The 23,971-nt window shown below is 44.7% G+C and overlaps 1 protein-coding gene across 1 annotated transcript in view; it reads right to left on the bottom strand.

Annotated features, from left to right (window-relative positions):
- LOC109035129 (uncharacterized) overlaps positions 1–23,971 on the bottom strand; it is a 75,418-nt gene that overhangs the window by 8,143 nt on the left and 43,304 nt on the right. The gene's annotated exons all lie outside the window — the stretch shown is intronic.

The raw sequence follows: 23,971 nt of genomic DNA, 5'->3' as shown, positions 1-23,971 counted from the left end.
TAGTCCATGTAACCCCTGTCGATTTTTCTCGATTTGGGACTGAGAAAAAAATTTCGAGATTTCAGTCGCATCCTACGTAGTTGAAGGCGAAGAATCGATTCCGCACGGTCCCGACACTCGGCGAGGCTCCCTGAGCCAAGAAAAAGTCGAAAACTGGTCAAAAACTAGCTTTTCTGACCACTTTTTGACTCTTTCTCTGGAGCGTTTTCAGCGGCTAGCTCGAAGCAAGGGACTTGCGGAGCTATTCCGACTGGAAAATCGCACTCGGCGAGTCAATTCCAAGCGAGCTTACTTGGTTTCGACCCGATCAGCGAACTTTAGATTTTGACGCTAAAAATTTAGTCCATGTAACCCTGTCGATTTTTCTCGATTTGGGACTGAGAAAAAAATTTCGAGATTTCAGTCGCATCCTACGTAGTTGAAGGCGAAGAATCGATTCCGCACGGTCCCGACACTCGGCGAGGCTCCCTGAGCCAAGAAACAGTCAAAAACGGGTCAAAAACTAGCTTTTCTGACCACTTTTTGACTCTTTCTCTGGAGCGTTTTCAGCGGCTAGCTCGAAGCAAGGGACTTGCGGAGCTATTCCGACTGGAAAATCGCACTCGGCGAGTCAATTCCAAGCGAGCTCACTTGGTTTCGACCCGATCAGCGAACTTTAGATTTTGACGCGAAAAATTTAATCCATGTAACCCCTGTCGATTTTTCTCGATTCGGGACTGAGAAAAAATTTCGAGATTTCATTCGCATCCTACGTAGTTGAAGGCGAAGAATCGATTCCGCACGTCCCGACACTCGGCGAGGCTCCCTGAGCCAAGAAACAGTCAAAAACTGGTCAAAAACTAGCTTTTTTGACCACTTTTTGACTCTTTCTCTGGAGCGTTTTCAGCGGCTAGCTCGAAGCAAGGGACTTGCGGAGCTATTCCGACTGGAAAATCGCACTCGGCGAGTCAATTCCAAGCGAGCTTACTTGGTTTCGACCCGATCAGCGAACTTTCGATTTTGACGCTAAAAATTTAGTCCATGTCGATTTTTCTCGATTTAGGACTGAGAAAAAAATATCGAGATTTCAGTCGCATCCTACGTAGTTGAAGGCGAAGAATCGATTCCGCACGGTCCCGACACTCGGCGAGGCTCTTAGAGCCAAGAAACAGTCAAAAACTGGTCAAAAACTAGCTTTTCTGACCACTTTTTGACTCTTTCTCTGGAGCGTTTTCAGCGGCTAGCTCGAAGCAAGGGACTTGCGGAGCTATTCCGACTGGAAAATCGCATTCGGCGAGTCAATTCCAAGCGAGCTCACTTGGTTTCGACCCGATCAGCGAACTTTCGATTTTGACGCTAAAAATTTAGTCCATGTAACCCCTGTCGATTTTTCTCGATTTGGGACTGAGAAAAAAATTTCAAGATACCAGTCGCATCCTTCGTAGTTGAAGGCGAAAAATCGATTCCGCACGGTCCCGACACTCGGCGAGGCTCCCTGAGCCAAGAAACAGTCAAAAACGGGTCAAAAACTAGCTTTTCTGACCACTTTTTGACTCTTTCTCTGGAGCGTTTTCAGCGGCTAGCTCGAAGCAAGGGACTTGCGGAGCTATTCCGACTGGAAAATCGCACTCGGCGAGTCAATTCCAAGCGAGCTCACTTGGTTTCGACCCGATCAGCGAACTTTAGATTTTGACGCGAAAAATTTAATCCATGTAACCCCTGTCGATTTTTCTCGATTCGGGACTGAGAAAAAATTTCGAGATTTCATTCGCATCCTACGTAGTTGAAGGCGAAGAATCGATTCCGCACGTCCCGACACTCGGCGAGGCTCCCTGAGCCAAGAAACAGTCAAAAACTGGTCAAAAACTAGCTTTTTTGACCACTTTTTGACTCTTTCTCTGGAGCGTTTTCAGCGGCTAGCTCGAAGCAAGGGACTTGCGGAGCTATTCCGACTGGAAAATCGCACTCGGCGAGTCAATTCCAAGCGAGCTTACTTGGTTTCGACCCGATCAGCGAACTTTCGATTTTGACGCTAAAAATTTAGTCCATGTCGATTTTTCTCGATTTAGGACTGAGAAAAAAATATCGAGATTTCAGTCGCATCCTACGTAGTTGAAGGCGAAGAATCGATTCCGCACGGTCCCGACACTCGGCGAGGCTCCCTGAGCCAAGAAACAGTCAAAAACTGGTCAAAAACTAGCTTTTCTGACCACTTTTTGACTCTTTCTCTGGAGCGTTTTCAGCGGCTAGCTCGAAGCAAGGGACTTGCGGAGCTATTCCGACTGGAAAATCGCATTCGGCGAGTCAATTCCAAGCGAGCTCACTTGGTTTCGACCCGATCAGCGAACTTTCGATTTTGACGCTAAAAATTTAGTCCATGTAACCCCTGTCGATTTTTCTCGATTTGGGACTGAGAAAAAAATTTCAAGATACCAGTCGCATCCTTCGTAGTTGAAGGCGAAAAATCGATTCCGCACGGTCCCGACACTCGGCGAGGCTCCCTGAGCCAAGAAACAGTCAAAAACGGGTCAAAAACTAGCTTTTCTGACCACTTTTTGACTCTTTCTCTGGAGCGTTTTCAGCGGCTAGCTCGAAGCAAGGGACTTGCGGAGCTATTCCGACTGGAAAATCGCATTCGGCGAGTCAATTCCAAGCGAGCTTACTTGGTTTCGACCCGATCAGCGAACTTTCGATTTTGACGCTAAAAATTTAGTCCATGTAACCCCTGTCGATTTTTCTCGATTTGGGACTGAGAAAAATTTTTCCAGATTTCAGTCGCATCCTACGTCGTTGAAGGCGATGAATCGATTCCGCACGGTCCCGACACTCGGCGAGGCTCTTAGAGCCAAGAAACAGTCAAAAACTGGTCAAAAACTAGCTTTTCTGACCACTTTTTGACTCTTTCTCTGGAGCGTTTTCAGCGGCTAGCTCGAAGCAAGGAACTTGCGGAGCTATTCCGACTGGAAAATCGCACTCGGCGAGTCAATTCCAAGCGAGCTCACTTGGTTTCGACCCGATCAGCGAACTTTAGATTTTGACGCTAAAAATTTAGTCCATGTCGATTTTTCTCGATTTAGGACTGAGAAAAAAATATCGAGATTTCAGTCGCATCCTACGTAGTTGAAGGCGAAGAATCGATTCCGCACGGTCCCGACACTCGGCGAGGCTCCCTGAGCCAAGAAACAGTCAAAAACTGGTCAAAAACTAGCTTTTCTGACCACTTTTTGACTCTTTCTCTGGAGCGTTTTCAGCGGCTAGCTCGAAGCAAGGGACTTGCGGAGCTATTCCGACTGGAAAATCGCATTCGGCGAGTCAATTCCAAGCGAGCTCACTTGGTTTCGACCCGATCAGCGAACTTTCGATTTTGACGCTAAAAATTTAGTCCATGTAACCCCTGTCGATTTTTCTCGATTTGGGACTGAGAAAAAAATTTCAAGATACCAGTCGCATCCTTCGTAGTTGAAGGCGAAAAATCGATTCCGCACGGTCCCGACACTCGGCGAGGCTCCCTGAGCCAAGAAACAGTCAAAAACGGGTCAAAAACTAGCTTTTCTGACCACTTTTTGACTCTTTCTCTGGAGCGTTTTCAGCGGCTAGCTCGAAGCAAGGGACTTGCGGAGCTATTCCGACTGGAAAATCGCATTCGGCGAGTCAATTCCAAGCGAGCTTACTTGGTTTCGACCCGATCAGCGAACTTTCGATTTTGACGCTAAAAATTTAGTCCATGTCGATTTTTCTCGATTTAGGACTGAGAAAAAAATATCGAGATTTCAGTCGCATCCTACGTAGTTGAAGGCGAAGAATCGATTCCGCACGGTCCCGACACTCGGCGAGGCTCCCTGAGCCAAGAAACAGTCAAAAACTGGTCAAAAACTAGCTTTTCTGACCACTTTTTGACTCTTTCTCTGGAGCGTTTTCAGCGGCTAGCTCGAAGCAAGGGACTTGCGGAGCTATTCCGACTGGAAAATCGCATTCGGCGAGTCAATTCCAAGCGAGCTCACTTGGTTTCGACCCGATCAGCGAACTTTAGATTTTGACGCTAAATATTTAGTCCATGTAACCCGTGTCGATTTTTCTCGATTCGGGACTGAGAAAAAAATTTCGAGATTTCAGTCGCATCCTACGTAGTTGAAGGCGAAGAATCGATTCCGCACGGTCCCGACACTCGGCGAGGCTCCCTGAGCCAAGAAACAGTCAAAAACTGGTCAAAAACTAGCTTTTCTGACCACTTTTTGACTCTTTCTCTGGAGCGTTTTCAGCGGCTAGCTCGAAGCAAGGAACTTGCGGAGCTATTCCGACTGGAAAATCGCACTCGGCGAGTCAATTCCAAGCGAGCTCACTTGGTTTCGACCCGATCAGCGAACTTTAGATTTTGACGCTAAATATTTAGTCCATGTAACCCGTGTCGATTTTTCTCGATTCGGGACTGAGAAAAAAATTTCGAGATTTCAGTCGCATCCTACGTAGTTGAAGGCGAAGAATCGATTCCGCACGGTCCCGACACTCGGCGAGGCTCCCTGAGCCAAGAAACAGTCAAAAACTGGTCAAAAACTAGCTTTTCTGACCACTTTTTGACTCTTTCTCTGGAGCGTTTTCAGCGGCTAGCTCGAAGCAAGGAACTTGCGGAGCTATTCCGACTGGAAAATCGCATTCGGCGAGTCAATTCCAAGCGAGCTTACTTGGTTTCGACCCGATCAGCGAACTTTCGATTTTGACGCTAAAAATTTAGTCCATGTCGATTTTTCTCGATTTGGGACTGAGAAAAAATTTTCCAGATTTCAGTCGCATCCTACGTCGTTGAAGGCGATGAATCGATTCCGCACGGTCCCGACACTCGGCGAGGCTCCCTGAGCCAAGAAACAGTCAAAAACTGGTCAAAAACTAGCTTTTCTGACCACTTTTTGACTCTTTCTCTGGAGCGTTTTCAGCGGCTAGCTCGAAGCAAGGGACTTGCGGAGCCATTCCGACTGGAAAATCGCACTCGGCGAGTCAATTCCAAGCGAGCTTACTTGGTTTCGACCCGATCACCGACCTTTAGATTTTGACGCTAAAAATTTAGTCCATGTCGATTTTTCTCGATTTGGGACTGAAAAAAAAATTTCGAGATTTCAGTCGCATCCTACGTAGTTGAAGGCGAAGAATCGATTCCGCACGGTCCCGACACTCGGCGAGGCTCCCTGAGCCAAGAAACAGTCAAAAACTGGTCAAAAACTAGCTTTTCTGACCACTTTTTGACTCTGTCTCTGGAGCGTTTTCAGCGGTAAGCTCGAAGCAAGGGACTTGCGGAGCTATTCCGACTGGAAAATCGCATTCGGCGAGTCAATTCCAAGCGAGCTTACTTGGTTTCGACCCGATCAGCGAACTTTCGATTTTGACGCTAAAAATTTAGTCCATGTAACCCCTGTCGATTTTTCTCGATTTGGGACTGAGAAAAAATTTTCGAGATTTCAGTCGCATCCTACGTAGTTGAAGGCGAAGAATCGATTCCGCACGGTCCCGACACTCGGCGAGGCTCCCTGAGCCAAGAAACAGTCAAAAACTGGTCAAAAACTAGCTTTTCTGACCACTTTTTGACTCTTTCTCTGGAGCGTTTTCAGCGGCTAGCTCGAAGCAAGGGACTTGCGGAGCTATTCCGACTGGAAAATCGCACTCGGCGAGTCAATTCCAAGCGAGCTTACTTGGTTTCGACCCGATCACCGACCTTTAGATTTTGACGCTAAAAATTTAGTCCATGTCGATTTTTCTCGATTTGGGACTGAGAAAAAAATTTCGAGATTTCAGTCGCATCCTACGTAGTTGAAGGCGAAGAATCGATTCCGCACGGTCCCGACACTCGGCGAGGCTCCCTGAGCCAAGAAACAGTCAAAAACTGGTCAAAAACTAGCTTTTTTGACCACTTTTTGACTCTTTCTCTGGAGCGTTTTCAGCGGCTAGCTCGAAGCAAGGGACTTGCGGAGCTATTCCGACTGGAAAATCGCACTCGGCGAGTCAATTCCAAGCGAGCTTACTTGGTTTCGACCCGATCAGCGAACTTTCGATTTTGACGCTAAAAATTTAGTCCATGTCGATTTTTCTCGATTTAGGACTGAGAAAAAAATTTCGAGATTTCAGTCGCATCCTACGTAGTTGAAGGCGAAGAATCGATTCCGCACGGTCCCGACACTCGGCGAGGCTCCCTGAGCCAAGAAACAGTCAAAAACTGGTCAAAAACTAGCTTTTCTGACCACTTTTTGACTCTTTCTCTGGAGCGTTTTCAGCGGCTAGCTCGAAGCAAGGGACTTGCGGAGCTATTCCGACTGGAAAATCGCATTCGGCGAGTCAATTCCAAGCGAGCTCACTTGGTTTCGACCCGATCAGCGAACTTTAGATTTTGACGCTAAATATTTAGTCCATGTAACCCGTGTCGATTTTTCTCGATTCGGGACTGAGAAAAAAATTTCGAGATTTCAGTCGCATCCTACGTAGTTGAAGGCGAAGAATCGATTCCGCACGGTCCCGACACTCGGCGAGGCTCCCTGAGCCAAGAAACAGTCAAAAACTGGTCAAAAACTAGCTTTTCTGACCACTTTTTGACTCTTTCTCTGGAGCGTTTTCAGCGGCTAGCTCGAAGCAAGGAACTTGCGGAGCTATTCCGACTGGAAAATCGCACTCGGCGAGTCAATTCCAAGCGAGCTCACTTGGTTTCGACCCGATCAGCGAACTTTAGATTTTGACGCTAAAAATTTAGTCCATGTAACCCCTGTCGATTTTTCTCGATTTGGGACTGAGAAAAAAATTTCGAGATTTCAGTCGCATCCTACGTAGTTGAAGGCGAAGAATCGATTCCGCACGGTCCCGACACTCGGCGAGGCTCCCTGAGCCAAGAAACAGTCAAAAACTGGTCAAAAACTAGCTTTTTTGACCACTTTTTGACTCTTTCTATGGAGCCTTTTCAGCGGCTAGCTCGAAGCAAGGGACTTGCGGAGCTATTCCGACTGGAAAATCGCACTCGGCGAGTCAATTCCAAGCGAGCTTACTTGGTTTCGACCCGATCAGCGAACTTTAGATTTTGACGCTAAATATTTAGTCCATGTAACCCGTGTCGATTTTCCTCGATTTGAGACTGAGAAAAAAATTTCGAGATTTCAGTCGCATCCTACGTAGTTGAAGGCGAAGAATCGATTCCGCACGGTCCCGACACTCGGCGAGGCTCCCTGAGCCAAGAAACAGTCAAAAACTGGTCAAAATCTAGCTTTTCTGACCACTTTTTGACTCTTTCTCTGGAGCGTTTTCAGCGGCTAGCTCGAAGCAAGGGACTTGCGGAGCTATTCCGACTGGAAAATCGCATTCGGCGAGTCAATTCCAAGCGAGCTCACTTGGTTTCGACCCGATCAGCGAACTTTAGATTTTGACGCTAAAAATTTAGTCCATGTAACCCGTGTCGATTTTTCTCGATTCGGGACTGAGAAAAAAATTTCGAGATTTCAGTCGCATCCTACGTAGTTGAAGGCGAAGAATCGATTCCGCACGGTCCCGACACTCGGCGAGGCTCCCTGAGCCAAGAAACAGTCAAAAACTGGTCAAAAACTAGCTTTTTTGACCACTTTTTGACTCTTTCTCTGGAGCGTTTTCAGCGGCTAGCTCGAAGCAAGGGACTTGCGGAGCTATTCCGACTGGAAAATCGCACTCGGCGAGTCAATTCCAAGCGAGCTTACTTGGTTTCGACCCGATCAGCGAACTTTAGATTTTGACGCTAAAAATTTAGTCCATGTAACCCCTGTCGATTTTTCTCGATTTGGGACTGAGAAAAAAATTTCGAGATTTCAGTCGCATCCTACGTAGTTGAAGGCGAAGAATCGATTCCGCACGGTCCCGACACTCGGCGAGGCTCCCTGAGCCAAGAAACAGTCAAAAACTGGTCAAAAACTAGCTTTTCTGACCACTTTTTGACTCTTTCTCTGGAGCGTTTTCAGCGGCTAGCTCGAAGCAAGGGACTTGCGGAGCTATTCCGACTGGAAAATCGCACTCGGCGAGTCAATTCCAAGCGAGCTCACTTGGTTTCGACCCGATCAGCGAACTTTAGATTTTGACGCGAAAAATTTAATCCATGTAACCCCTGTCGATTTTTCTCGATTTGGGACTGAGAAAAAATTTCGAGATTTCAGTCGCATCCTACGTAGTTGAAGGCGAAGAATCGATTCCGCACGGTCCCGACACTCGGCGAGGCTCCCTGAGCCAAGAAACAGTCAAAAACTGGTCAAAAACTAGCTTTTCTGACCACTTTTTGACTCTTTCTCTGGAGCGTTTTCAGCGGCTAGCTCGAAGCAAGGAACTTGCGGAGCTATTCCGACTGGAAAATCGCACTCGGCGAGTCAATTCCAAGCGAGCTCACTTGGTTTCGACCCGATCAGCGAACTTTAGATTTTGACGCTAAAAATTTAGTCCATGTAACCCGTGTCGATTTTTCTCGATTTGGGACTGAGAAAAAAATTTCGAGATTTCAGTCGCATCCTACGTAGTTGAAGGCGAAGAATCGATTCCGCACGGTCCCGACACTCGGCGAGGCTCCCTGAGCCAAGAAACAGTCAAAAACTGGTCAAAAACTAGCTTTTCTGACCACTTTTTGACTCTTTCTCTGGAGCGTTTTCAGCGGCTAGCTCGAAGCAAGGGACTTGCGGAGCTATTCCGACTGGAAAATCGCACTCGGCGAGTCAATTCCAAGCGAGCTTACTTGGTTTCGACCCGATCAGCGAACTTTCGATTTTGACGCTAAAAATTTAGTCCATGTAACCCCTGTCGATTTTTCTCGATTTGGGACTGAGAAAAAAATTTCGAGATTTCAGTCGCATCCTACGTAGTTGAAGGCGAAGAATCGATTCCGCACGGTCCCGACACTCGGCGAGGCTCCCTGAGCCAAGAAACAGTCAAAAACTGGTCAAAAACTAGCTTTTCTGACCACTTTTTGACTCTTTCTCTGGAGCGTTTTCAGCGGCTAGCTCGAAGCAAGGGACTTGCGGAGCTATTCCGACTGGAAAATCGCACTCGGCGAGTCAATTCCAAGCGAGCTCACTTGGTTTCGACCCGATCAGCGAACTTTAGATTTTGACGCTAAAAATTTAGTCCATGTAACCCCTGTCGATTTTTCTCGATTTGGGACTGAGAAAAAATTTCGAGATTTCAGTCGCATCCTACGTAGTTGAAGGCGAAGAATCGATTCCGCACGGTCCCGACACTCGGCGAGGCTCCCTGAGCCAAGAAACAGTCAAAAACTGGTCAAAAACTAGCTTTTCTGACCACTTTTTGACTCTTTCTCTGGAGCGTTTTCAGCGGCTAGCTCGAAGCAAGGGACTTGCGGAGCTATTCCGACTGGAAAATCGCACTCGGCGAGTCAATTCCAAGCGAGCTCACTTGGTTTCGACCCGATCAGCGAACTTTAGATTTTGACGCTAAAAATTTAGTCCATGTAACCCCTGTCGATTTTTCTCGATTTGGGACTGAGAAAAAAATTTCGAGATTTCAGTCGCATCCTACGTAGTTGAAGGCGAAGAATCGATTCCGCACGGTCCCGACACTCGGCGAGGCTCCCTGAGCCAAGAAACAGTCAAAAACTGGTCAAAAACTAGCTTTTCTGACCACTTTTTGACTCTTTCTCTGGAGCGTTTTCAGCGGCTAGCTCGAAGCAAGGGACTTGCGGAGCTATTCCGACTGGAAAATCGCACTCGGCGAGTCAATTCCAAGCGAGCTCACTTGGTTTCGACCCGATCAGCGAACTTTAGATTTTGACGCTAAAAATTTAGTCCATGTAACCCCTGTCGATTTTTCTCGATTTGGGACTGAGAAAAAAATTTCGAGATTTCAGTCGCATCCTACGTAGTTGAAGGCGAAGAATCGATTCCGCACGGTCCCGACACTCGGCGAGGCTCCCTGAGCCAAGAAACAGTCAAAAACTGGTCAAAAACTAGCTTTTCTGACCACTTTTTGACTCTTTCTCTGGAGCGTTTTCAGCGGCTAGCTCGAAGCAAGGGACTTGCGGAGCTATTCCGACTGGAAAATCGCACTCGGCGAGTCAATTCCAAGCGAGCTTACTTGGTTTCGACCCGATCAGCGAACTTTAGATTTTGACGCTAAAAATTTAGTCCATGTAACCCCTGTCGATTTTTCTCGATTTGGGACTGAGAAAAAAATTTCGAGATTTCAGTCGCATCCTACGTAGTTGAAGGCGAAGAATCGATTCCGCACGGTCCCGACACTCGGCGAGGCTCCCTGAGCCAAGAAACAGTCAAAAACTGGTCAAAAACTAGCTTTTCTGACCACTTTTTGACTCTTTCTCTGGAGCGTTTTCAGCGGCTAGCTCGAAGCAAGGGACTTGCGGAGCTATTCCGACTGGAAAATCGCACTCGGCGAGTCAATTCCAAGCGAGCTCACTTGGTTTCGACCCGATCAGCGAACTTTAGATTTTGACGCTAAAAATTTAGTCCATGTAACCCCTGTCGATTTTTCTCGATTTGGGACTGAGAAAAAAATTTCGAGATTTCAGTCGCATCCTACGTAGTTGAAGGCGAAGAATCGATTCCGCACGGTCCCGACACTCGGCGAGGCTCCCTGAGCCAAGAAACAGTCAAAAACTGGTCAAAAACTAGCTTTTTTGACCACTTTTTGACTCTTTCTCTGGAGCGTTTTCAGCGGCTAGCTCGAAGCAAGGGACTTGCGGAGCTATTCCGACTGGAAAATCGCACTCGGCGAGTCAATTCCAAGCGAGCTTACTTGGTTTCGACCCGATCAGCGAACTTTAGATTTTGACGCTAAAAATTTAGTCCATGTAACCCCTGTCGATTTTTCTCGATTTGGGACTGAGAAAAAATTTCGAGATTTCAGTCGCATCCTACGTAGTTGAAGGCGAAGAATCGATTCCGCACGGTCCCGACACTCGGCGAGGCTCCCTGAGCCAAGAAACAGTCAAAAACTGGTCAAAAACTAGCTTTTCTGACCACTTTTTGACTCTTTCTCTGGAGCGTTTTCAGCGGCTAGCTCGAAGCAAGGGACTTGCGGAGCTATTCCGACTGGAAAATCGCACTCGGCGAGTCAATTCCAAGCGAGCTTACTTGGTTTCGACCCGATCAGCGAACTTTAGATTTTGACGCTAAAAATTTAGTCCATGTCGATTTTTCTCGATTTGGGACTGAGAAAAAAATTTCGAGATTTCAGTCGCATCCTACGTAGTTGAAGGCGAAGAATCGATTCCGCACGGTCCCGACACTCGGCGAGGCTCCCTGAGCCAAGAAACAGTCAAAAACTGGTCAAAAACTAGCTTTTCTGACCACTTTTTGACTCTTTCTCTGGAGCGTTTTCAGCGGCTAGCTCGAAGCAAGGGACTTGCGGAGCTATTCCGACTGGAAAATCGCACTCGGCGAGTCAATTCCAAGCGAGCTCACTTGGTTTCGACCCGATCAGCGAACTTTAGATTTTGACGCTAAAAATTTAGTCCATGTAACCCGTGTCGATTTTTCTCGATTTGGGACTGAGAAAAAAATTTCGAGATTTCAGTCGCATCCTACGTAGTTGAAGGCGAAGAATCGATTCCGCACGGTCCCGACACTCGGCGAGGCTCCCTGAGCCAAGAAACAGTCAAAAACTGGTCAAAAACTAGCTTTTCTGACCACTTTTTGACTCTTTCTCTGGAGCGTTTTCAGCGGCTAGCTCGAAGCAAGGGACTTGCGGAGCTATTCCGACTGGAAAATCGCACTCGGCGAGTCAATTCCAAGCGAGCTCACTTGGTTTCGACCCGATCAGCGAACTTTAGATTTTGACGCTAAAAATTTAGTCCATGTAACCCCTGTCGATTTTTCTCGATTTGGGACTGAGAAAAAAATTTCGAGATTTCAGTCGCATCCTACGTAGTTGAAGGCGAAGAATCGATTCCGCACGGTCCCGACACTCGGCGAGGCTCCCTGAGCCAAGAAACAGTCAAAAACTGGTCAAAAACTAGCTTTTCTGACCACTTTTTGACTCTTTCTCTGGAGCGTTTTCAGCGGCTAGCTCGAAGCAAGGGACTTGCGGAGCTATTCCGACTGGAAAATCGCACTCGGCGAGTCAATTCCAAGCGAGCTCACTTGGTTTCGACCCGATCAGCGAACTTTAGATTTTGACGCTAAATATTTAGTCCATGTAACCCTGTCGATTTTTCTCGATTTGGGACTGAGAAAAAAATTTCGAGATTTCAGTCGCATCCTACGTAGTTGAAGGCGAAGAATCGATTCCGCACGGTCCCGACACTCGGCGAGGCTCCCTGAGCCAAGAAACAGTCAAAAACTGGTCAAAAACTAGCTTTTCTGACCACTTTTTGACTCTTTCTCTGGAGCGTTTTCAGCGGCTAGCTCGAAGCAAGGGACTTGCGGAGCTATTCCGACTGGAAAATCGCACTCGGCGAGTCAATTCCAAGCGAGCTTACTTGGTTTCGACCCGATCAGCGAACTTTAGATTTTGACGCTAAAAATTTAGTCCATGTCGATTTTTCTCGATTTGGGACTGAGAAAAAAATTTCGAGATTTCAGTCGCATCCTACGTAGTTGAAGGCGAAGAATCGATTCCGCACGGTCCCGACACTCGGCGAGGCTCCCTGAGCCAAGAAACAGTCAAAAACTGGTCAAAAACTAGCTTTTCTGACCACTTTTTGACTCTTTCTCTGGAGCGTTTTCAGCGGCTAGCTCGAAGCAAGGGACTTGCGGAGCTATTCCGACTGGAAAATCGCACTCGGCGAGTCAATTCCAAGCGAGCTTACTTGGTTTCGACCCGATCAGCGAACTTTAGATTTTGACGCTAAAAATTTAGTCCATGTCGATTTTTCTCGATTTGGGACTGAAAAAAAAATTTCGAGATTTCAGTCGCATCCTACGTAGTTGAAGGCGAAGAATCGATTCCGCACGGTCCCGACACTCGGCGAGGCTCCCTGAGCCAAGAAACAGTCAAAAACTGGTCAAAAACTAGCTTTTCTGACCACTTTTTGACTCTTTCTCTGGAGCGTTTTCAGCGGCTAGCTCGAAGCAAGGGACTTGCGGAGCTATTCCGACTGGAAAATCGCATTCGGCGAGTCAATTCCAAGCGAGCTTACTTGGTTTCGACCCGATCAGCGAACTTTAGATTTTGACGCTAAAAATTTAGTCCATGTAACCCCTGTCGATTTTTCTCGATTTGGGACTGAGAAAAAAATTTCGAGATTTCAGTCGCATCCTACGTAGTTGAAGGCGAAGAATCGATTCCGCACGGTCCCGACACTCGGCGAGGCTCCCTGAGCCAAGAAACAGTCAAAAACTGGTCAAAAACTAGCTTTTCTGACCACTTTTTGACTCTTTCTCTGGAGCGTTTTCAGCGGCTAGCTCGAAGCAAGGGACTTGCGGAGCTATTCCGACTGGAAAATCGCACTCGGCGAGTCAATTCCAAGCGAGCTTACTTGGTTTCGACCCGATCAGCGAACTTTAGATTTTGACGCTAAAAATTTAGTCCATGTCGATTTTTCTCGATTTGGGACTGAGAAAAAAATTTCGAGATTTCAGTCGCATCCTACGTAGTTGAAGGCGAAGAATCGATTCCGCACGGTCCCGACACTCGGCGAGGCTCCCTGAGCCAAGAAACAGTCAAAAACTGGTCAAAAACTAGCTTTTCTGACCACTTTTTGACTCTTTCTCTGGAGCGTTTTCAGCGGCTAGCTCGAAGCAAGGGACTTGCGGAGCTATTCCGACTGGAAAATCGCACTCGGCGAGTCAATTCCAAGCGAGCTTACTTGGTTTCGACCCGATCAGCGAACTTTAGATTTTGACGCTAAAAATTTAGTCCATGTCGATTTTTCTCGATTTGGGACTGAGAAAAAAATTTCGAGATTTCAGTCGCATCCTACGTAGTTGAAGGCGAAGAATCGATTCCGCACGGTCCCGACACTCGGCGAGGCTCCCTGAGCCAAGAAACAGTCAAAAACTGGTCAAAAACTAGCTTTTCTGACCACTTTTTGACTCTTTCTCTGGAGCGTTTTCAGCGGCTAGCTCGAAGCAAGGGACTTGCGGAGCTATTCCGACTGGAAAATCGCACTCGGCGAGTCAATTCCAAGCGAGCTCACTTGGTTTCGACCCGATCAGCGAACTTTAGATTTTGACGCTAAAAATTTAGTCCATGTAACCCCTGTCGATTTTTCTCGATTTGGGACTGAGAAAAAAATTTCGAGATTTCAGTCGCATCCTACGTAGTTGAAGGCGAAGAATCGATTCCGCACGGTCCCGACACTCGGCGAGGCTCCCTGAGCCAAGAAACAGTCAAAAACTGGTCAAAAACTAGCTTTTTGACCACTTTTTGACTCTTTCTCTGGAGCTTTTCAGCGGCTAGCTCGAAGCAAGGGACTTGCGGAGCTATTCCGACTGGAAAATCGCACTCGGCGAGTCAATTCCAAGCGAGCTCACTTGGTTTCGACCCGATCAGCGAACTTTAGATTTTGACGCTAAATATTTAGTCCATGTAACCCGTGTCGATTTTCTCGATTTGGGACTGAGAAAAAAATTTCGAGATTTCAGTCGCATCCTACGTAGTTGAAGGCGAAGAATCGATTCCGCACGGTCCCGACACTCGGCGAGGCTCCCTGAGCCAAGAAACAGTCAAAAAACTGGTCAAAAACTAGCTTTTCTGACCACTTTTTGACTCTTTCTCTGGAGCGTTTTCAGCGGCTAGCTCGAAGCAAGGGACTTGCGGAGCTATTCCGACTGGAAAATCGCACTCGGCGAGTCAATTCCAAGCGAGCTTACTTGGTTTCGACCCGATCAGCGAACTTTAGATTTTGACGCTAAAAATTTAGTCCATGTAACCCCTGTCGATTTTTCTCGATTTGGGACTGAGAAAAAAATTTCGAGATTTCAGTCGCATCCTACGTAGTTGAAGGCGAAGAATCGATTCCGCACGGTCCCGACACTCGGCGAGGCTCCCTGAGCCAAGAAACAGTCAAAAACTGGTCAAAAACTAGCTTTTCTGACCACTTTTTGACTCTTTCTCTGGAGCGTTTTCAGCGGCTAGCTCGAAGCAAGGGACTTGCGGAGCTATTCCGACTGGAAAATCGCACTCGGCGAGTCAATTCCAAGCGAGCTTACTTGGTTTCGACCCGATCAGCGAACTTTAGATTTTGACGCTAAAAATTTAGTCCATGTAACCCTGTCGATTTCTCGATTTGGGACTGAGAAAAAAATTTCGAGATTTCAGTCGCATCCTACGTAGTTGAAGGCGAAGAATCGATTCCGCACGGTCCCGACACTCGGCGAGGCTCCCTGAGCCAAGAAACAGTCAAAAACTGGTCAAAAACTAGCTTTTCTGACCACTTTTTGACTCTTTCTCTGGAGCGTTTTCAGCGGCTAGCTCGAAGCAAGGGACTTGCGGAGCTATTCCGACTGGAAAATCGCACTCGGCGAGTCAATTCCAAGCGAGCTTACTTGGTTTCGACCCGATCAGCGAACTTTAGATTTTGACGCTAAAAATTTAGTCCATGTAACCCCTGTCGATTTTTCTCGATTTGGGACTGAGAAAAAATTTTTCGAGATTTCAGTCGCATCCTACGTAGTTGAAGGCGAAGAATCGATTCCGCACGGTCCCGACACTCGGCGAGGCTCCCTGAGCCAAGAAACAGTCAAAAACTGGTCAAAAAACTAGCTTTTCTGACCACTTTTTGACTCTTTCTCTGGAGCGTTTTCAGCGGCTAGCTCGAAGCAAGGGACTTGCGGAGCTATTCCGACTGGAAAATCGCACTCGGCGAGTCAATTCCAAGCGAGCTTACTTGGTTTCGACCCGATCAGCGAACTTTAGATTTTGACGCTAAAAATTTAGTCCATGTAACGTGTCGATTTTTCTCGATTTGGGACTGAGAAAAAAATTTCGAGATTTCAGTCGCATCCTACGTAGTTGAAGGCGAAGAATCGATTCCGCACGGTCCCGACACTCGGCGAGGCTCCCTGAGCCAAGAAACAGTCAAAAACTGGTCAAAAACTAGCTTTTCTGACCACTTTTTGACTCTTTCTCTGGAGCGTTTTCAGCGGCTAGCTCGAAGCAAGGACTTGCGGAGCTATTCCGACTGGAAAATCGCACTCGGCGAGTCAATTCCAAGCGAGCTCACTTGGTTTCGACCCGATCAGCGAACTTTAGATTTTGACGCTAAAAATTTAGTCCATGTAACCCCTGTCGATTTTTCTCGATTTGGTGAAACGAAAATTTAGCGACAGTGCCATGTTTTGGAGACGTGCAGTGAGTTTGGAGTCCCTCTTGGGGGATTTTAAATTTGCCTGCTCACTTCAATAGATGGCAAGTATCTTGACAAGTTGAAAGGCTGGTTTGCGATAGCCAGGAGTTCGTGAAGCCCTGGGCTTCTCTCATCGGGCCCCGTTGCCGTAAACTGCAGTTTCAGCGTATGAACGACGACTGGTGCGGATGCGATCAGCGCACTACACGTGAGATAGGGTGTTTTTCGCGTTGGAGAACATCCTAAGAGCATGATGTCACGATGCAGTAGACCGCTGCGCGGTTGCCACGCCCTGCGGGAGCCAACGGGATGGTCTAAGACTCGTAATAGTTTCGGCGGCCCTCTAGAAGGTGCGTGGCAGCGGTGCGGGGACCCTGTCTGCTGGACATCGCGTAGTCATGTTTAGAGCACTGGAATTGCTGATTTCACTAGATTTTCCGCTCGAATCGTACGAAACTGAGGGTAAGACGCTCCTAAGGAAGATCTATGAAATCAGTCTTCTCTCAACGCGGTGACCACACTGCTCGCGGTAAGCAACACGCGGTACAGCCCCGTTGCCCCCCCAGTTGGCCCCGAGAGTTTTCGACTCAAACCCCCCCCCCCTTTCTCTTAATTTTAAAATTGTATTTGTTCTTTTATTTCCGGTTTTTAGAGTGAGTGTTATGCGTAGTTATTTGTTGTTGTAATTTTCCGTAAACGTCGTAGATTTGTCCGAAATAGTTTGGCCGATCCGAGGTGTCTCCAGTGGAATTACGTTATGGTGTATGATCAGTGTTGTTTGCGTGGTTCCTGTGTATATTTTCATCATTTATCATCAACTAGTGTAAATAAAGGGAGTGGCACCCTAAAACCCGTGCACGTTTTGATTTGGACTACTTCTCCCCATCTCTCATAAAATCAGTGATCAGACGAGCAACGAAAACATCATCTAAGTCCATGGGACAGGTTTGATAGGACATCTTATTGCATCAGAATATCCTTGATATTAGCGTGTGTTATAGCTCTACCAATTAGTCATCATTGAGGACTTGAGGCCTCATTTTCTATACCTCAAGTGGTGGAACGCCCCCTTTTGGCTAAACTTTAGGGTAGTTCTGGTCCCTAGAGTTTTAGCCCTTTCAAGTGGTGGAGGCCCGGCCGGGTAGCCAAAAAATAAACTCCCGGTGAGTGTTTCTTGGCCGTTCTTAGTACCTCTCCATAAAAAGCCAAGCGAGTGAGAAAATTAATTTGTGTTTCCGAGATTGCGTAGAATCAAGAAAGGAATTATATAGTTGGTTTTTCTGTCTTTTTAATTTTTTTTTATTTTTTCCTTTTCGTCTTTGATCATTTTTCTTTACAGGTAAAATTTATGTAGGAGAAACCAGTGAATTTTCTTGTCTTTTCAGGATTGCATTTTTTTTTCAGTTGGATGCTGTATCATGTGTTTTTTTTTATTTTTTTTATAGGGTCAAAGTAATTTTCTTATTGTTTCTGGTTTCGTTCTCTCGTTTTGGGGTTGTGTAAAATTTTTTTTTTTTGATAAACCGAGTTCGTTTTGTGTGTTTCTGAGCCAGATCAGCGGTAATTTTTAAATTAATTTAAAAATGCGACGAAAGGTGATAAAACCCCCTCTCCTCTTTTCTCGAGTGTCTGTACTAGAACCCGTTTTCAAGTAGATAATTCGGACCCTCAGAAAACCAGTGAAAAAAAACCAACTGATGATGAAGGGGAAATAGCGCGGGCTAGACGAAGCTTTGCCAAATTAAGTCTTAAGGAGTTTATAGAGAGAAGGTCCTTGGCCGGATCAAGGACCCCATCAAATCCCAGTTTCTCGCCTGAGTGGTTGCGAGCGGGGACGTCATTTCTGGCTGACACAGAAAACAAGGTAACCGCGGAGAATTTTAGGGGTTCGGAAGGCTCAGAGGACGAGACCGTAGTAGTGCGGCCAGTGAACCCTCCGCGTTTTGATGTGCCCGTACAGATAGAGCATCCTGCTCCTGACATGGCTCAAGCATTAAATCCTTTAAAATTAGGTATCCCGCGGTTCAGAGGGGATCCAAGTGAGGTGGAACCTTTCCTATCTGAAATCAACCGCCAAAGGCAAGTTCGGGCCTGGAATGACGCTACCACGCGTCAAAATTTTTGGCTTAGTCTGATTGGTCCTGCTTTGGTCTGGTGGGAAGAAAATGAAGGGACTCTGAACAATAAAACGTGGGATGAGCTACGACAATTATGTAAGGATCGCTTTCAACCCAGCCCTGGGACAACTAGTTGGAGAAGATATCAGCAGAGAGTGCAACAACCGGGAGAAGACGCGTTGACATATTTCGAGGATAAAAATCGCCTAAAAAAATTGACCAATATTCCATTAGCTGACCCGGATGCAGTGCATTTTTTTCTCGAGGGATTGGAACCGGAATTGAGGTTCCAAGTCGAATTACGCGGGAATAACGACACTTTAGTCGCACTGCGCGAAAATATTAGGCAGATTGAGATCATCCTGAAACAAAAAGCAGGAGGCGATTCAAGCCGTCTTGATAAGATAGAAGCTATGATGCTTAATTTGCAGCGGGATCTTGACTCATTTCTTAAGATAAATTTTGAGTCTCAAAATAAAGGTATTGAACAGCTTCTGTTTGCCATGTTAGAAAAATTTGATAAAATATCATCGACGCCGCAAACTACCGAGATAACACAGCCAAAATTGCCTCCAGCCATTGTTGATCCTGTCGTTCCAACGTTTGAGACAAAATCAGGGTCAAAGTTAAGAGCCACTTTGACAGAGGAAATTCTTGTAAATCCAGGGGAGCGAGTTGTGACAAAAGTACAAGTTCCCAATCAAGTGCGCGGACAATATTCCTTTAAGCCTTTTAAACTTCCTGATGTTACCATAAGCTCCCTCTCTAAGGTGGAATTTTTGTCTAGGTCGGCTTTCTTCGTTTCAATTACAAGTAACATAAACATTCCTGTACGAATAAGGCCGAATATTCCCATTGGTGATTTAGTTGGTCGTCAAAACCTGACCAAAACGGCAACACCGAAGATTCAGGTAACGTCAGAACTCCCAATGCACTCGGTTACTGTGCCATACCTAAAACCTACAGTCATCATTGCTGGATCTCAGCATATTTGTAGTGTGAAACAGAGATTGGAGTCGTTACTCACTCCATTGGTAAATCTCGAGATTTTCTGTTCCGACGAGGTTACGATGAGTGAAGCGTTAAATTTCATTGAGCAGAGAAACGTGCAACCAGGCGAAAAGGCGATCGCAGTCATTCTAGCTGCTGAAAGAAATTTTGCTCAACAGCAATTTTTTCATGATTCTGACACTGTTGTTAGAAATTTGCCACTTGGTCGGTTGAAAGACCTGACACGTAAAATGCATGTGGTTATTTCACCTTTGTTGCCTCGATATGATTTCCCGAATATACAGGAGATAATCCATTCTGTAAATTCTACTATAAATAACCAGTTAATTTCAGGCCCTACTTTGAGTAAATTAGCAGTTAGTCAGGAGAAGTTCCCTGAATCGTTCTTTGAATCAAATGGGCATTGTTTAAATGATCATGGCAAAGATAGGTTAGCTAAGCTGATATATGACCATATCAGTGAAATTTTGCATGAAATTCAGGAGACAGAACAGGTAAATCTGACAGTTCCAACTTCTTATACTCCCAGCATTATGGTAGGTATGTGTGACGTAAAAAAAATTCTGAAAAATTGTGCGGAAGTCGAAGGAACTTTCAACTTACAAACACCTCTGATTGAACATAATTTACAATCCATCCCGAAAGTACAATCAGATCCTCTTGTCTTCACAGGAGAAGTTGAGCCGCCAAAATCACATCACATGGATCAATTTCAGGAGCCATTTTCAGCTCCTAGTTGCAACGTGAATGTGCCTATCGTCGCGCCAATAGAGAGAAACGAGAAATTACCCGAGGGTTTAAGCTGTTCATTTGGGTCAAATCATAATTTCCCTAATGTATTCTCAGAATCAATTGATATTATGCATCTTAAAGCAGATGAAAGACTTTCTTCTCACCTAACTTTGAAAAATTCGTCCCAAAATTCACTTCTCCGAACTCACGCCCTACTAGAATTGAGAGAGTTGAGGCATTTACCCGTATGTGCGAATCAGTCACCCCCATCCTTATCAACACATCCATCATCTTTTAAAAGTCATATAAGAGTGTTATCAGTTCACATGAAATCAGACGAGAAAAAGGTTCTGAAAGCAAAGCAGGCTACGCCAGCACTGAAAGTACCAGCCAGGAGCCGCTTTAAGCTAGTCAGATTTTCAGTTCGAAGAACACATAAAAATTTTCCAAGAAATAAATTTCCAAATGAACATGCCTTTAGTTCTAGCAGCCCTCCAACAGCACAATCTGACCACAGGGCAGAGGGTTTCAGAGTAAACAGTAAAACAATTATTACTTCAAGGTTACCAAAAATGGCTAACTCTTTAAACGAATGGGGTAGGTACCTTTGTTGCGTTTTGGTTTTCGTACACTCATCATTACTATCAGGGGTAGTGATCACGATGAAAGAGTTGGTTTCATTCGCTTCAGCTCGAATAAAATTTCAGCTATTCAAAAAGACTTGGATAGCTTTGTTACAACAAGTGAAAAGACGGAAATTAAGACATTACCACGCACTTCGGAAATGCAAGTTAAAGTAATAACTTAACTATCAAGAGCTTTTTTCCCGATATCACGGCATTATCAATAAATTAGTAAGAGGCTAGAGCAGATGGCGGGAAACTGGAATTTCAAGCTTTTTGGGAGTTTTTTTTTTTAATTGAGCAAAGGGTATACTTTCGCAGCAAATTGGGATTACTCAATTACACGTTGCCAACCGAACACGAAAATATGTGAAAGGAACCCTAGAAGTCCTACGGTTTTCAGAATCTTTCAAATTACTCATGGATGAAGCATCTTCAACCAACGAAATTTTGGGTTACATTTTTTTTTTTTTTCCTTTTTCTTTCCGATTGTTTTTTTTTACTATTTCTGAACTTGTTGGCATTTTTGCCCTAAACACAGGCACCGAACTAGAAATTTTTTTTTGCACGCTCTTTGCATGATACATTTACAGCTTCAAGAACCAACGAGGGCCGATCTACCTAAGCGAGTTGCATGAACGAACGTTGTCCACGTGCTTATTCTCGAAAACCCGTTTTGGTGATTCGATACGTTGGAAGAGATTGAATTGCGCCAAAAAAATATTAGGAAAAGCTAAAAGGACGTAATTAGGCTCGGCCCGCGAGTCCAAGCAACAGAATAGGGTCGAGAATGAACATGAATACACAGTTTTCGCTCATGAAACGCGCTTAGAATCAGCAACAGTGGATGATGTCAGAATGGAGAAGGAGCCATACAACAGAAATCGACACTCAGCGCATGTTCGCTTGAATTTTGGATGATTGCAACATTGCATTTGCAACTTTTTTTTTTTGGTGTTTTAGTGGAATGCATTAACATGCATGTAGGCAAAAAAAACCAAAGATGGATGCACTAAGCATATCAAATCAGTTTAAATAAAAGTGAAATTTGACACACCAATTTACACTTTTAAGTACAAAATAAGACAGCAAATTTCAAGTCAAATATAGTTTCAAAAAATCTTATAAAGTTAGCCATTGGAATTTTTCCATGTTCCAATATTTTAGCATTTTTTTTTAATTCAGGAGCTCGTCTGATCAGGAAACTTGGAAAAATTACGCAAAGCCCTTGCATAATTTCGCCAAAATTACAAACGTAATTAACATAAAGAAACATGAAAAGAAAATCAAACCAGACAATTTGTTTTCTTTTACTTCGCGTTGAAAAATTTTGACAAAAAAGTTGTGAATCGTGCAAAGCCGCTCTACTTGGCATGATTTACGCTACCAAATTGTGTCCTTTTTAATGCAATGCAGGGTAACTTTTCAAGGCTTTAACAAGTTCTTGAATCCTCCGTGGTAGCATATGTGCTACACAACTTGTAAATTAGAGGAGACCAACAGGATACAAAGTGCACCTAGACGTAACGTAAAAAAGTTCCTTTGGAAAATAATTAAGAATGAAGCACTTAAAATTCAACGTCAATAGCAGCAAATGCAAAAATTGATCGTGACCTTCTGCCACTATCAAGTTAACATCCAGTGTAAGCCTTTTTAACCAAGGAATTCGGAAATGCCACTTACACGGATTATTTTGGTTAAACAGGTTTCCAGAGATGTCAGTGCCTATCTTAGTTTTTGTAACTATTCTCATTTTAAGTTAATTTATATGAAAACCTTAGTCCTTATGTAGTATTTTGGCTTCCAGCTCAAAAAGCCGGTAGCATAACCATCTCAACTCTCCAAAGTACTATGAACAATTAAAATTGTAGAATCATTGTAAAAGATTAAATCAAACGAGTCTTGACCATAACTCTAGGTCAATTTTCTTGGTCATGTGTGCAGACGAACCTCCAAAATGCTAGTAAAGCGAAATTGAGAAAAAAATAGCGAATAAAATGAATAAATCGTGAGTAATTGGATTTTAACTGGTATTGGGTAGATTGGTAAAAATTAATGTAATGTAAGGTATTATGCAATGTATAAATATTAATGTATTAATAGTAATATCAATTAGGATTTAAAAACAAAGTGCATTGATTCATTCTCTTCAAAAAATTCAACAAGTAATTAACAACGCAGTCAAAAATGACCAGCTAAATTTTTCCTTGAAATTTTCTTTCATAGCGTTCGCAATAGCAAGAAATAATAGTTTAATGATGTTGAAAATATATTTGTTTCTGGTTTGACAACCACGGCATAGTATTTATTCTTATATTTTTAGTCTGTTTCGTTTGTTATTGCGATGAGACCAAGAAATTATTCTTAACAATGCATATATAGTAAAGCTAAAAATCGTTAATGTTAGACATTTCCATTACCTATGTAAAGCCGTTTTTATCCCCCAAGTTTCTTTCTTTTTCTTTTCATAATTAGGTAATTCACTATCAATTGATTCAGCCTTTATATGATAAGATTTACATGTTTTTAAATCTCCCCAAGTTAACACAATCTTTAATTTTTTTTGTGAATTATTTGTAAAAGTCTAGGGGGTCTCCTTGTCCTTTGATACTCCCAGAGAAATATATTAGATAAACGAATTTCAAAAAGTAGGTAATGAGGAATGTGCGAAATGTATCTGGTAGTTCTACCATACGTAAAAAAGAAGGGAGTAAATCACCACTTTATTATATCTAAAATTAGCCCAATTGGCCATGGTCTGACTACTACAGGGAAATGCCGGGAAACACCATGGATTTGAGCCAGATGACGAATGCAGCTCGCAAAAAAATTCAAGATGGATCCTTTCCAGCAAGTGACACTATGTTCATGACACTCCATAGTGCTAACGACGCGCGCCTCACCGTTCATTGTGTGATCACGTGACTTACGTATGCCAACATTTCAGAGGAAACCAGAGACCGGACCACGTATGATTTACGCTTACATGAAGGACTCAACTTCAGCCACTCTTCATCGTCTTTAGATCTGCAGTGGACACTTAAGGAGCAAGGCAAATCCGTCGTGGTCTCCTTCGCTAATCGGAATCATCACAGTCAAGCTATCGGGTTATGGTCGTAAGCAATACGCCCGACTTCTCCAAAACCTAGCTGAAGTTCCCGCAGTCTCCCAATTGAGAAAATGCCTGAAAGGAAGAGGCCTGAAGAGGTCAAACACTTTCTCACCTGAAGGACTTATCATACACATTCATGAGGTATCTCGGTAGCCATGAC

This window comes from Bemisia tabaci, chromosome 10 (assembly GCF_918797505.1).
Source record: "Bemisia tabaci chromosome 10, PGI_BMITA_v3".
NCBI classification, from domain to species: Eukaryota; Metazoa; Arthropoda; class Insecta; order Hemiptera; family Aleyrodidae; genus Bemisia; species Bemisia tabaci.
Note: the sequence above shows the minus strand (reverse complement) of the source record. Positions and strands in the feature narration are given on the sequence as shown.